Genomic DNA, 13188 nt, shown 5'->3' with positions numbered 1-13188 from the left:
GGCTGCACATTTTCAAGTGTTTAAGATTGGGGTCCAGTAAAAACACGAAGATACTCATTTTGTACCAAATTCTACATAACAGAGAAAAGAAGAGGTTTCTAGCTGTATGATTCTGAAAAGATGTAACTTTTTAATATCTGGTTTCAAAACAAAACTGTTTTACCACTGTTGGCTGAAATGTGCAATCCTTTGGTGAACTTAATAGTGTCTGAGGCAGTTGACCTTGAGGACTCTGTTTACAACTAATGGTGACTCCTGGAACAAGCCACTGCTTTTCTAGTGTCTTGATGTCATTTTCTAGAGAATGTAAAATCATTTTACTTTGGTAACTGCTGCATTAATGTTTAAATAGTGATAAAATTAACCTCAAGGAGAGACGCTTGGAGTTTGCTGTCAGGGAAGAAAATCTATGAAATTATTGGTACTGATCATGACCTAGAGGGGATTTTCAAGGAGATATACTGTTTCTATTTTCAATCTAGGGCTGCAACTAGGTTATTCTTAGGTTTTGTTGCATTTAATATTATACCTCAGCGAGGATTCCCATTCTTAGAGTGAAGCTAGCCTTTCACAGTATTTCAGTCGTATCATTTATGAGTAAATTATTCAGAAATAGTATTCTGAATAGTAGTATTATTCAGAATAGTTTTCTCATTCCTCAGACTTGAAAGTTTTAGCTTACTGCCATTTTAGATAGTTTGGTGAAGCTGTCATCCGGAGACTGCTTCTCTAGAACAGTTTTTCTTTTTAAAAGTTTTGTTTTGTTTTGCTGTGAGTTGAATAGCATATAATTCAGTTAACATCTGAAAGACAATTCGCAAACTTTCCTCTAAATTGCAGTCAATTTGGATAGCACATGTTTACTACTAATCCTTGTAGCAGAAAGGATGGGCAGCCAAGGAGATGGCTTAGGGCCTTGCGCAGATGTGGCAGATACCCAAGGAAAGTACTAGGGTGCTTAATAAAACCTGGGGCAAATGGAGACAGTTATACTCTGCCAAACTTAGACAACAGAGATGTGGCAGGGGACACCTTGATTTGGTAGATTTGGTTGTAAGTGTGTTCTTGATTTTTAGATACCCATAAAGATCTACCTTGGCTTTATTGTATCTTGAGCTGTAGAACTACCGGCAGATAAAACAGGTCTTCTAACCTTCTGTGCCTAAACCACACTTGTCTGCTTTTCTCTGAGACTCTTAGAGGATGAAGCACTTAAAGCCAGGCTGTATGAAGATTCTGTTGGCTCTCCTACTTGACATGTGCTCATCCAGCTTTGGTGCCCTAAGCTGATCAGCAGTATGTATGTACTTGTGACTGACAGATAGTAAGAGCTGAAATATGATCCTGTAGAAGTTCTCCTATGATTTGTACACAGTGAGTCGAAAGTCACGATCTTCACTGACAGTGATCATTTCTGTCAGAGAATAGAGAATTGGTAACTTAAAAAAATTTGTTAAAACCTGATTTTCTGTTGGTGCAGACAGAATCATTTGCAAACTTCCAGGTTTCAATCATCCACATTTCTTTTCTCATCATTCAGTGAGTCAGGATGTCATGACAGTATTCCTTGGTGATCATTTGCCTGGGTGTTCCATCTGCAGTATGGACTGGCTAGAATGAGCAGGATACCTACTATGTGATTGGTGCTTTGTGTTTCTACACAGGCCCTTCCTCTGTATGACTTTACATGGGGGTATTTCCACCTTCCCTTCCAGGTTTTTTTCTTTGTTTTTTATATAAAAAGGTATTTCTTCTAACATTTCCCATAAAGTAATTTTAGAAATAATTTTGATCTGCAAGGCAGTTAAAATAAATCAAGAATAATTTAGAACAGTTTGTGGCACTACAGAAAAAAATGTTTGGTATGTATACAGACACTGAATAGGGCCATAAAAGAATAAGGCCAGAGTGGATTAATGTAATATACACTGTGTGTGTGTGTGTGTGTGTGTGTGTGTGTGTGTGTGTGTGTGTGTGTGTGTATCTGCGAGTTTACTGTGGAACCTGGGGACATGGATGGGTGTTGTAGTGGTCTCTAAAATAATATTGCTACCATTACTACTAACCTATCAACCAACCAACCAACCAACCAACCAACCAACCAACCAACCAACACAGAAGCCAGGATGGATCAATTTTTAATTCTATGGCTACCTCTGGGTAGGCTTTGGATTTGTCTCTTTAAGCAATAGCTGTGATTGTACTTTTTCTATTTTCTACATCATAAAAAGTTTCAAACCTGTTCAGACATAGTATAATGGATTTCCATGCAGCCATTATCCAACTTCACAGGTATCAGTTTTTGGCCAACATTGTTTATTTCTTTCCTACTTATATTCTTTCCCTATTTAAAGGGTTTTAAAGATAATATTGTTTTGTTTCTATTTCAATATGTCTCTAGAGGTTAAGAACTATTTTTATAAAAACGTCACTGTAGCTGGAGCCAAAATTTTTTCATCAAATATTCAGTTATGTTTACATTTTCTGTTGTTTACATGTGATGTTTATACGCTTTTTCATTGTGTGATTCAGGATCCAAATGAAGTTGAAATGTAGTTTGTTGAGTTTCTCAAGACTTCGAGTCTATACCTTCTCCTTCTAGTTTATTATTCATGCCCTGATTTTTGTCAGTGAAACCTGATCATTCATTCTGCAGCACTTTCTGTAGTCTGGCTTTTGTTGATTGATTAGTGTCGTTTGCTATTTTTTCCATATAACTTGAAGATAAAGGCTTGATCAGGCTTAATTAGATTTTATGTTTCACTATTACCTCATCAATGGCAATAGAGACTCTTCTTTTTGTTAAAGGACTCATATGGATAAAATAATATTTTCTGGATGATTAATCTGGCAGTAATGTTCAAACCAAATTGGTTGAGAAGAAAATGAGTGGAGAGATATCAGTCAGAAGGTAAGTTCAGTCAGCCTGTTGCCTGAAAAGACTGGGCAGTAAAAAGAAAGGAGACATGATTAGACACATTAGTGAAAAACAAATGGCTTTCCAAAGGCTCTTTCCACGAACCCTAACACATGAAGCTCCTCAAGTCAGGGAAACGTAGCTCAAGTGATTGAGAATTCGGTCCAGAAAGTTGGTGGCTTGTACTTGTTTAAGTTGAAGTATTGTCAAATAAACCTGCAGAACTCTTATAAGCAGCTTGATTGGACATGGGAGGCTGGGGTGGGAGACAGATTTCCGTGTCTGTCTGTCTGTCTGGGGATAATAGCTGAAATTATACAGATGGGCATATTGGAAGAGGCGAGTGTGGAGTAACCTTAAAGTAGTCTGTAGACTCAGCTTTCTGTGGTTGTCACAGCAGGTGCAGTCTCAGGCTGGAGCTTCTTGCGAGGTTTCTGCAGTTTCCTCTCTTTGCTGCTACATTCTTGTAACTTAGGGACTGATGTGGACATGGATGATAGTGCCAGTCAGGCTAAGGGGTTGCATCTTCCTGAAGCTGGTGTTTTCTTCCCTTTTGGAGGAGGTACATACCTCTTCCAAACTGAGCCTGGAAGTGCTGGGAAGACAGAATGTATATGAGGCACTGTGGTTCAGGGACTGGACATACCTTCCTTAAATGTTCACTTTTTGTCTTGTAATTTCTGTTCTCACCTGTCTGACCTTTGAGGCCCTGTTGACAGGTTTCCTGATGTCTTCTCTTGTTCTACTAGAATTTAGAAATTGTGAGTCAGTAAATATGTCTCTACTAACTAAAAGGATTCTAAGAAAACATATTCTTCCAAAATAACTCTTAAGCTGCTTAACAGTTACTGCTCTCTGTCTTTGGATGCCTTTTAACTGTAGTAGAACGATGGCACAATGTCTGTCATCAAATCTACACATATAATTCAAAGTTTAAAGAAGTGTGATCCTTCTTTATAGTTATGTTCAAATTCATATCCATGTTTTATCCTCATTAACATTATATAGAAAATATTATGACATTTGTGGCACAACTTTTTTGTTATCTAATTCTGGGCTTCTCAGAGTTATTTGTTGGTGATTTCAAGAAACTGCTCATAAGAAAGTGGCATACAGTTTTTTATATTAGCTACTTGAAATTTTTGTATGGTTTTGGAAATATTAAGTGAACAGCAATGAAATCCATGCTCTGGCCACAATTCCATGGGAATGTACAGTCTGCAGCAGGAGGAAATGAAGCACCAAGTAGTCAGCCTCACAGGTGATACACAACAGCACTTATAATGTGTCAGCAGCGTGATATGGCAGAATGAAAGGCCAGCACTATTTCTGCCTATGATGCACCAAACAGTGTGTCATCACTGAGCCACCGTGTCATCCCCTTCTTCCAGTCCTCAGGAAGTGGCTTCCACGCAGCTGTGATGAGAGCTGGGGCATGTGTGCCCCTGGACGATAGGCAAGTGGGGAGAGTCCCAGACAGAGCACTGTCAGTAATTGAGGACTTCAGAATGGATGCATAGTGCCGCCTTTTACAGGAAGTGGCATTTGGGAGTGAGTGTGCTATTCAAATGCATTAGCCTTTTCAGAGATAGGGAGATGCTGCCTGGGTAGTGCTCTGAAAAGCTGTTCACTAACGAGAGTTTGACTCTTACTAGTTGGAATATATTTAATATAGTGACTTACAGAGATCACATATATAATTTCACAGACAGCAAGTTATGAAGAAGGGATTAGTTTATGATCAGCTCTGTGTTGGTCGGGAGATCATCAGCACTGACCATGTTGGGCAGGACGATAAGAGGGACACAGCAACAGGTGACATAGCTCTCGGTGTTTTGATGGGACATTTAAATACATATATTACATTTACGAACAGTAGGGACTGAATAAGTCATTGTAGTAATCTTTAGAAATTTAGACATGAAATGGAGAAATTATTTACTTCCAACAATAGGGTAAGCCTGTTTGGCAGAAAGAAATTAAGAAATGCAGAATGTTAAGTGGAACGTCAGGGTGTGTGTCTGCAGTAAAACTGTTGGACTACAGGATATTCTCCTAGGGAAATGCTGTTGAATTGTGTTGGACTTTTGATTTGGGCAGAACTGATGGTGTGTTGTAGGGAAATAGGCTGAGTGTTCCTCTAGGTACCCTTTACTTCCTTTTCTCTGATTCTTTGCCGATCACTTTACCTGGTGTGTTCGGAAAGAGTTTCACATCTTATTTTTTCTACACACAAGTATATTCTGCATGATTTTTTATATTCACATGGGCTTAAAAAAATGAACTTTCATTGCTGTTGGGTTGACCTCACAGCTTTTCTTGGATTTTTTGGAGCGACTTCCTCCATCTGGGCACAGTCCTATGTCCATAGTGAAGGTTTAAGTTTAGTAGGATGGGGTGCTAATACTAGACCAATGTCTTTCTCAAAGATAGCTCATTATCCAATGGGGACTGCTCCTCAGCTTCCTCAGGGTGCTGTGGGATCCAGAGAACTTTGGAGGGAGGAGATTGATACTCTCATTTTCTTTCCTTTCCCCAGGATCTTGCTTTTAGGAGAAGAGACATTTAGCAGACTGTGTGCCCCTAGAATCTACCGTGTGGAAGTATGGTCACTTTGCTTTTCTGAACTCCTTCCCATGTGATAATGGCGTGTACTCCGACTGTCTAGTAGTAGCATTGTCTACTGAAGGAGACCAACGGTGCGAGCTGAGTTTTAGTCTGTGTACACTCTGCAGTCTACACTTGTCTCCTTGGCTCAGCATTCAGTGTCTCCACAGTTCCCATAGTCTGTTGTCAGGCAGGTGCGCCTGCACTTGCCAGGAAGTGTGTTCAGTTAGATCATTCTTTCCTTCAGTACAGTACAGCTCTGTCTTTTGTTCGTACTATATATGTGTCCTGCTGTTTGCCCTCACCCTTGAGCATCTTTTCTCTTCTGATCCAGCCCTCTGGTTTTTACTTGAGTTGTATGAACTTTTTGCCTTTAGCAGTGTATTCATTTGATATACTTGTATTTCTTTTCCTTTAAGCAAAATTAATAGAGTAAAGGTTGTATCTTCCTCCTAGGACCATGGTAGTTTTGCATCTTTTAATTTCTCAATGCTTATGCTAGATGGTTTTAGGTCAACCTGACACAGGCTAAAATCATCTAAGAGGGGAAACCTCAGTTAACAACATGCCTCTATAAGATCAGGCTGTAGACAAGACTGTAATGTATTTTTTTTGGGGGGGGGGGTACTAGGATTTTTATTTAAATATTCCATTTTTTATTTTAAAAATATTTTTATTTTTTAATTGGATATTTTTTATTTACATCCCTATCCTATCCCCCTCCCCCTGCTTCTGTGAGGGTGCTTTCCCACCCACCCATCCACTCTCACTTCCCTACCCTGGCATTCCCTTATAGTGGGACCTTGAGCCTTTCTTGGTCTGTGACCCTGGGAAGCAGGAGACACATCCCTCCAGGGAACCTGTCATCTGAAATAAGGGGCTGCCTGCAGTAGACCGGATGGAGACATCTTAGTAGCCTACAGCAGCTCTTAGTAAAACTGTTGTACCCATTTCTCCTAACCTTAGCCCTGGACAATGGCTGTATAGGTTTCATCTGTGTGTAACTACTTTTCAGTTGGCCTTGGTGTGCATAATTATTCTACCATGTGTGACTTTCCTATTTCTTTCTCCTTCTGCTTTGTTGAATTCTGTGAAAGTAGATGTTCCTTGATGTAATGATTCTTAAACAATTGAAAGTTGAGGCACAGGGGCCCAGCACAGCATTAATGGCCCAGGTGCATGCTGGGTGCTCTCATCTTGGAACCAACGTAATGACTGCACAATGGTAGTTCCAAATTAATGTTTTACTTGCAAAGAAAGTTTGAAGAAATTATTAGAAAGTGAATTAAAGCCAACGTTGGGACCCCAAGAAAAGAAAAAAATGTTGAAATTATGAAATAACTTTTGCACAACATTTGAGAATGGTTCCTGAATTAGAAAGTATAGAATACATAAAATTATATACTAGTAAAACTAAGTTAAAGTACTGGGAATCTTAGGAGAATCATTGTGTGCAATGTGCAGAAGCAGAAAGCTGGAGGAACTACTGAGTTAAGGGTTAACTTGACTCATTCTGGCCATGGCCTGGCAGATTTGCTGATGTCCTGTATAATTAGAGCTTCACAGGAAAATGCACGTAGCTGACCTCGGAGCTCTGAGCTCTGAAGTATAATAAGTCAGAAGTTAAAGTTGAAATAATTAGTTTGCAATTATTATTATTTTGGCTGCAGGCCTGGGACTAGGGAAGCTTGAAACTTTGAGAAACAATTGTAATTCTTAATTATTTGTGGGATGTGGTTATTCTTTTGAATGTGATTTGGCAATGGTTATACAATGTCTTTTTTTCTATCCGCTTTTGGAGTATCAATAAAAGACTGGGGCAAGAGAAAGACTAGAGAGCACGTGAGAGCAAATGAAGAGCGAGTGGAGAGGGAGTGGTGAGGTGCACATGAGGTGTGTGTGTGTGTGTGTGTGTGTGTGTGTGTGTGTGTGTGTGAGTGTGTGTGTGTGGAGAAGGACTTTGGAACGTTGATGGAGGAAAGATATTGCATGTTGAGAGCTTATTGAAGTAGTTTTTCAGAGACTGGAAGATAACAATGCTAAGGGCAGTATAGATGATAGAGGCCTGGCTTGTGAGGTTTCAGAGGGAAACAAAGGATCTACTGGGCCATTCGTGTGAAGAAACTATGGCGTCTGGTCATTTGGAGCTGAAAAAACAGTTGCGAGTAACAGGAGACCTCTACCAGTAAAGTAAAGCCATTTACTTTGCTGGGATAATGGATGCTGGTCAGCTGTTATTAAACCAGTTGGTCATTTGAAAGAAAAGGATATAATTTACTTATTGTGTTACACACCTGAGTTTGACTCAGGTTCTTCCATGTAATATGTACCGACTAAATACTGAATTGGTCACTGAGGAGTAGAAGCCCAGCACATATCTATGATTGGTTGGTTTAAGATTTAGGACTGTACTGGCTCATTTTGTGTCAGCTTGACACAGGTGGAATTATCACAGAGAAAGGAGCCTCCCTTGAGGAAATGCCTCCATGAGATCCAGCTGTAAGGCATTTTCTCAACCAGTGATCAAGGGGAGAGGGCCCCGCCCATTGTGGGTGGAGCCATCCCTGGGCTGGTAGACCTGGGTTCTATAAGAAAGCAGGCTGAGCAAGCCAGGGGAAGACAGGCAGTAAGTAACATCCCTCCATGGCCTCTGCATCAGCTCCTGCTTCCTGACCTGCTTGAGTTCCAGTCCTGACTTCCTCTGGTGATGAACAGCGATATGGAAGTTTAAGCTGAATAAACCCTTTTCTCCCCAACTTGCTTCCTGGTCATGATGCTTTGTGCAGGAATAGAAACCCCGACTAAATCATTGACAAACTGTATTTTTATTTCCCTTATATCCATATGATCAGTTCTAGTTTTTAATGTGATGGTATTGTGTGGAGGCTTTTGTGAAGGAATTAGGTGTTTGAGAGTAGAGCCTTCAAGGATGGAATCAGTGTCCTTCCTCATGGCCAGAGATCATCCTCTGACATATGGTGTCACAGCTAGAATGTGGCTGGCCTACCCAGTACTCAGGCCTACACAAAATAGCAGATTTGCTGCTCCTTTGATCCTTCCAGAACTGTGATGGACTATATTTATATTATTTATAAATTATCTAGTGTATGGTATTTTGTTATAGTATCACAAACAAAGATGAAATTGAGTTTGAAATGTTCTTTAAATGTGATGAACTTTGTAGACTTCAAAATATAAAGCACAAGAATCATAAAACTGTAAGTGTGATGTGCCATAAGAGACCAGTTCTCCCTGCTTTCTCTCAGACTAGACTGCACTTAAGTTCCTGTAAGATTCTACTGGTCAAACAGCCTGACTTGAGACTGTCATGGGATTGTTGCCATGTAACTGATATTCAGACATGGATAAGCATCTTTTTTGTCATGATGATGACAACATACTTGGAAAGATGTTAAAACTTTTGGTAGTAAGTTCGGTTAAGTAACTATTTGAGATTTCCCTTTATTCTTTAGAAAAAGACATTTACAATTTTGATTTTCTTACATTTCCTACAATTTTCTTTAAATCTTGCCATAAGTGAAACTAATTTGTGCTAAATTAAATCCATTTCTTGCAGTGTTGTATTTGTCTGCTTTGTGCTAAATCTTTCTTTAGAACCTTTGGAGATTCTATTTTGCAGTTCTTTTGGAGGAAGTGTTAATTAATCAAAGCATGAATTTCACAGGAGACATAGCTGCTGGTGAGTGGTGTGGAGGTCTTACCTCTTAGTATGGTTTGAAAGGGGTTTTATGGTCCTCTGAGAGGTCACATACTACGAATGTAAGGATTTCAGTATTATTCTTCCCAACTGGACAGATCCATGCTAACAACATTGGTGGTTCTATTGCATAGTCAAAAAAATTAAACAAAAAGTCACATTAATTTTCAGCTCCATTAGAGATGTAAGAATCAAAAGGATGTTTGCCAAATGGGAAGGGACTAAATTGGAAAGAGAAGGAAATTTTAATTTCAAGCTTCGAGTTAATGTTACAAATGATGTAGCATAAAAAGCTTCTACTGAAAATGTTCTTTCTAAATTTGAGCACGATGGAGACAGGGAGAACTGAAAAACAAATTGTTAATGTATGAAATGGAAATTGCTAGAACTGGATCAGTTTATTCTGGTCACCTATTTCTGATGCCTCAGTTTAAAGCTGTCTGGCTTGCCTTTGTTTATTAGTAATTTTGACATATTTGTTCTATTATTTAGTATTTCTTGTTGTGACGAAGACCTAACGGAAGTTACTTGAGGGATGGGAGGGACATTTTGGCTCACAGTTTCAGATGGTACAGTCTAATGTGATGAGAAGACACGGTAGATGGCAAAGGCCTGGTTTGTGACCACAGGAGCTTGCAGTATGGCTTATTCACATCTTGGTTGATCAGGACATAGAGATCATGGTTGCAAGTGACTTTTGACTGTAGCTTCGGAGTCCTGCCAGATGTGACCCACACCCCAGCCTTCCCACCTGAAGCTCATGCCTCCTTTTCACAGCTTACCTAGATAGTGCCAACAGCCGGGCATTAGGCATTCAAACACATGAGCCTTTGTGGCTGTTTAACCTAACAGCCTTTGTGTGTACATGGTCGGTGATTGAGCAGGACCATAGCTCTGAAACTACAGAGTTTAGGTTTAGCTCCTTGGAAACTCTAGAGTCAATGATGAAACAATAGGGAACCTGCTTATAACACACACACAGTCACACACACACACACACACACACAGACACACACAGACAGTCACACACACACACATAAACACACACACACAGACATACACACAGACACACACACACACAGACACACACACACACACAGTCACACACACACACAGACACACACATACAGTCACACACACACAGACACACACACACAGACACACACACAGACACAGACACACACACACACACACACACACACACACACACACACACACACACACACTTTAAAAAGGGAAAGGCCTTCTGCCCATTCTGTGTATTTCTGTGGGGACTTAGTCTGACAGTGAGTCTTTTGGTATTCTTACTAAACTTGTACTAATACTGTATGGTGTTGAGTGGTGTAAGCACAACTTTCCCCTTACGGATTAACTTTCTCTTCATTCACTTCTCCTTTCCTCCCTCATCCCTTTCTCCTTCTCTCTCTTCCTGTTTTGTAACACACTTTCACATCAAAATATAATTTATGACTTTTTCCTTATTTTTTAGCCTTTTCTGACTTTGGGAGACGTTCATTCTTATGCCTTACTATGAGAAATTCTTAAGGTGGCATAATGAATGACTCTTGACAGACAGGTAGTTTTCACAGTGTTATTTCCCAGAGCATCAGCATCAGTATCAGCATCACTTGAAAACTAGTTAGAAATGCAAATGTTCACATTCTATCTCAGATTACTGCCAGAGAAAAGATTGGAGGCTGGGGCTCTGCAATCTGTGTTTATAACCATCTGGCTGGAGGACATAGAATTCATTGTAAATTGATTGGTGTAAAGAAATGATAGTGTTCTTACAAAATATTTCATCCAGGCTTCTGCTAGTGACTGGTTCAAGCCTTACATGTACTATTTCATTCTGCTTTCCCAACCCTCCTAGGAACTTGCTATTTATTGTTTTGAGACTTTGCAACTCCATTTTTAACCCACTACAAGGTTCTAAAGAGGGCAAGCTGAAGATGTTGCTGCGGTTGACTTATATATGAGGGCATAACTCCTATGCCCCAGCCCTGCCCCACCCTTCTGCAAGCTCCCATGAGTCTGGGGCATTTGCTTCTGTGGGCTGTGTTCTCTTAGTATGTCCATCAACCATTTGGTTAATCTGATCTTTTATTTTCCTCTCCACCTGACTCATTGAGCTTTGGCTAATGATTGGCTGTGGAATTCTGTGTCTGCTCCAATGAGTTGGTGGATGATATCTTTCTGGTATCTTTGATGATGATTATGCTAGGCTTTGGCCCCATCACACTCTGTAGGCAGGTCGAGCTGTAGGTTGAAGTTTTTTCCCTGGTGGGTGTCCCAGTCCCTCCACTTGAGGCCTTGCCCGGTTACTGAAGATGGCCAGTTTAGGGCCCTCTGTGTCTTTATTATTATTATTGTTGTTGTTGTTGTTATTATTATTTAAAGAGTTGGAGTTTCACTATGTGGGTCGGGCCTTAACCTCATAATTTTTTTTTTCTGCTTCAGCCTTTTAACTGCTGGAATTGTAGATATATCTTACCACAACTGGCTGATTGTTTTTTTTTTTAACTCTAAATAAATCTTTATGGTTTTGCCTGCTTTGCTTTCTCTTGATATCTTACTCATACATTAGGCTTAACCATCTTGTTATAATCTAGAAAACTAGCATTTTGTGCCTAGTGTGCAGGTCTCTGGGCTAGAGGTCAAACATCTAGAATCCTGGTTCTTCTGCTAGGGAGACCAGATGGTGGCAGAGTCCATGGTTATGTTCCATTTCATATGGATCATGGTGGCTGTATAGTATATACTCATATTCATAGTATTCAACAGGCTGAAGTAAGAGGATCCCATGAACTTGATAATATGGGCAAAAGGTGAGACTTTATCTCAGTTAATTAGGTAATTAAAAAAATTTATCTCTAGTGGCTCAAATCAGCCCTTCCTTCTTAGGAAATAACATTGTTTATGTATATTTCAGACTTACATATAAATTTGGGTGCCATTTTTACTTACTCCAGCATGTGGTGAGGTACACATATAGACCTCTAGTCAGATATCATCACCCCGGCCTTTTCTTGCTGTAGTAATTTCTTTTGGTCTGTCATCCATATACTATAGAAGTTGAACACTACTTAGCTTGTAAAAAAGGAGACTGGGCAAGTTGAAGTTTGGGTGGCTATAGTCTTTATTCCTTCTGTCATGTCAGTTAATACCTTGCTTTCTATGGATCTTTGCTTTTCCTCTTTGTGATGCTTGAGATTTAACCAAAGGCCATGTAAAGTCAGGCAGGGCATGTGCTCCTGAGATATATCTGTTCTCAGTCTGGGGTCCTAGTGCATTTATATATTCATAGTAAATGTTCTCCTTCCATCCTTTTCAGTGTTTAAATTTTTCTTTTATTCATCTGAGGCTACACTTCTGGTGTAGTATACATGGGGAGAGGTAAGGGTTAATTTAATAATACTTTCTATTCAAATTCTCCTTGGTAATCTTTTTAAAGCCAGTTTTACACAGAGAACTGTAATCAGAACTAGAAAGTTGAATTTGTGTTGTCTTTGGTATATTTTATTAAATTCTACTTCTTGACTTTATTTTGAAAGACCAAACACCAAAGTCAAAACCAAACCCAATAAAAACAAAACAAAACAAAACAAAACTTATCACCTTTTGTTTCTTTCATGAGGGCCTAACTTAGTGATTTGATTTTCCACATGGAAATATTTACATATGTTTGGGTGGATGCTTTGTGATTTAATTAGCTTTTGGAAACTGATTAGAGAATGTGAAGTGATATTTAAGTGATTATTATAATTTGATTACATTTTATAAAGGTTAATATATAGATAGCTCACCACTATTATCATCATTTAGAATTTGTATACTATCTACATTTCCAAAGTGCATTTATTCATGGTAAGTAGCCAGTCTTGTCCTCCTAGCTTTTCTTTAAATTAAAGCAGTATTAATCCTAACATGTTGCCATTTCAATATA

At 39.3% G+C, this 13188-nt stretch overlaps 1 protein-coding gene across 1 annotated transcript in view; it reads left to right on the top strand.

Annotated features, from left to right (window-relative positions):
* The window catches only part of EXOC4 (exocyst complex component 4), a 715182-nt gene that overhangs the window by 109713 nt on the left and 592281 nt on the right, over nucleotides 1–13188 (top strand). The gene's annotated exons all lie outside the window — the stretch shown is intronic.

The sequence above is a fragment of the Micromys minutus genome, assembly GCF_963924665.1.
Source record: "Micromys minutus genome assembly, chromosome: 18".
Taxonomy (NCBI): Eukaryota; Metazoa; Chordata; class Mammalia; order Rodentia; family Muridae; genus Micromys; species Micromys minutus.
The sequence above is the reverse complement of the archived record's forward strand: the minus strand, read 5'-3'. Positions and strand labels throughout refer to the sequence as shown.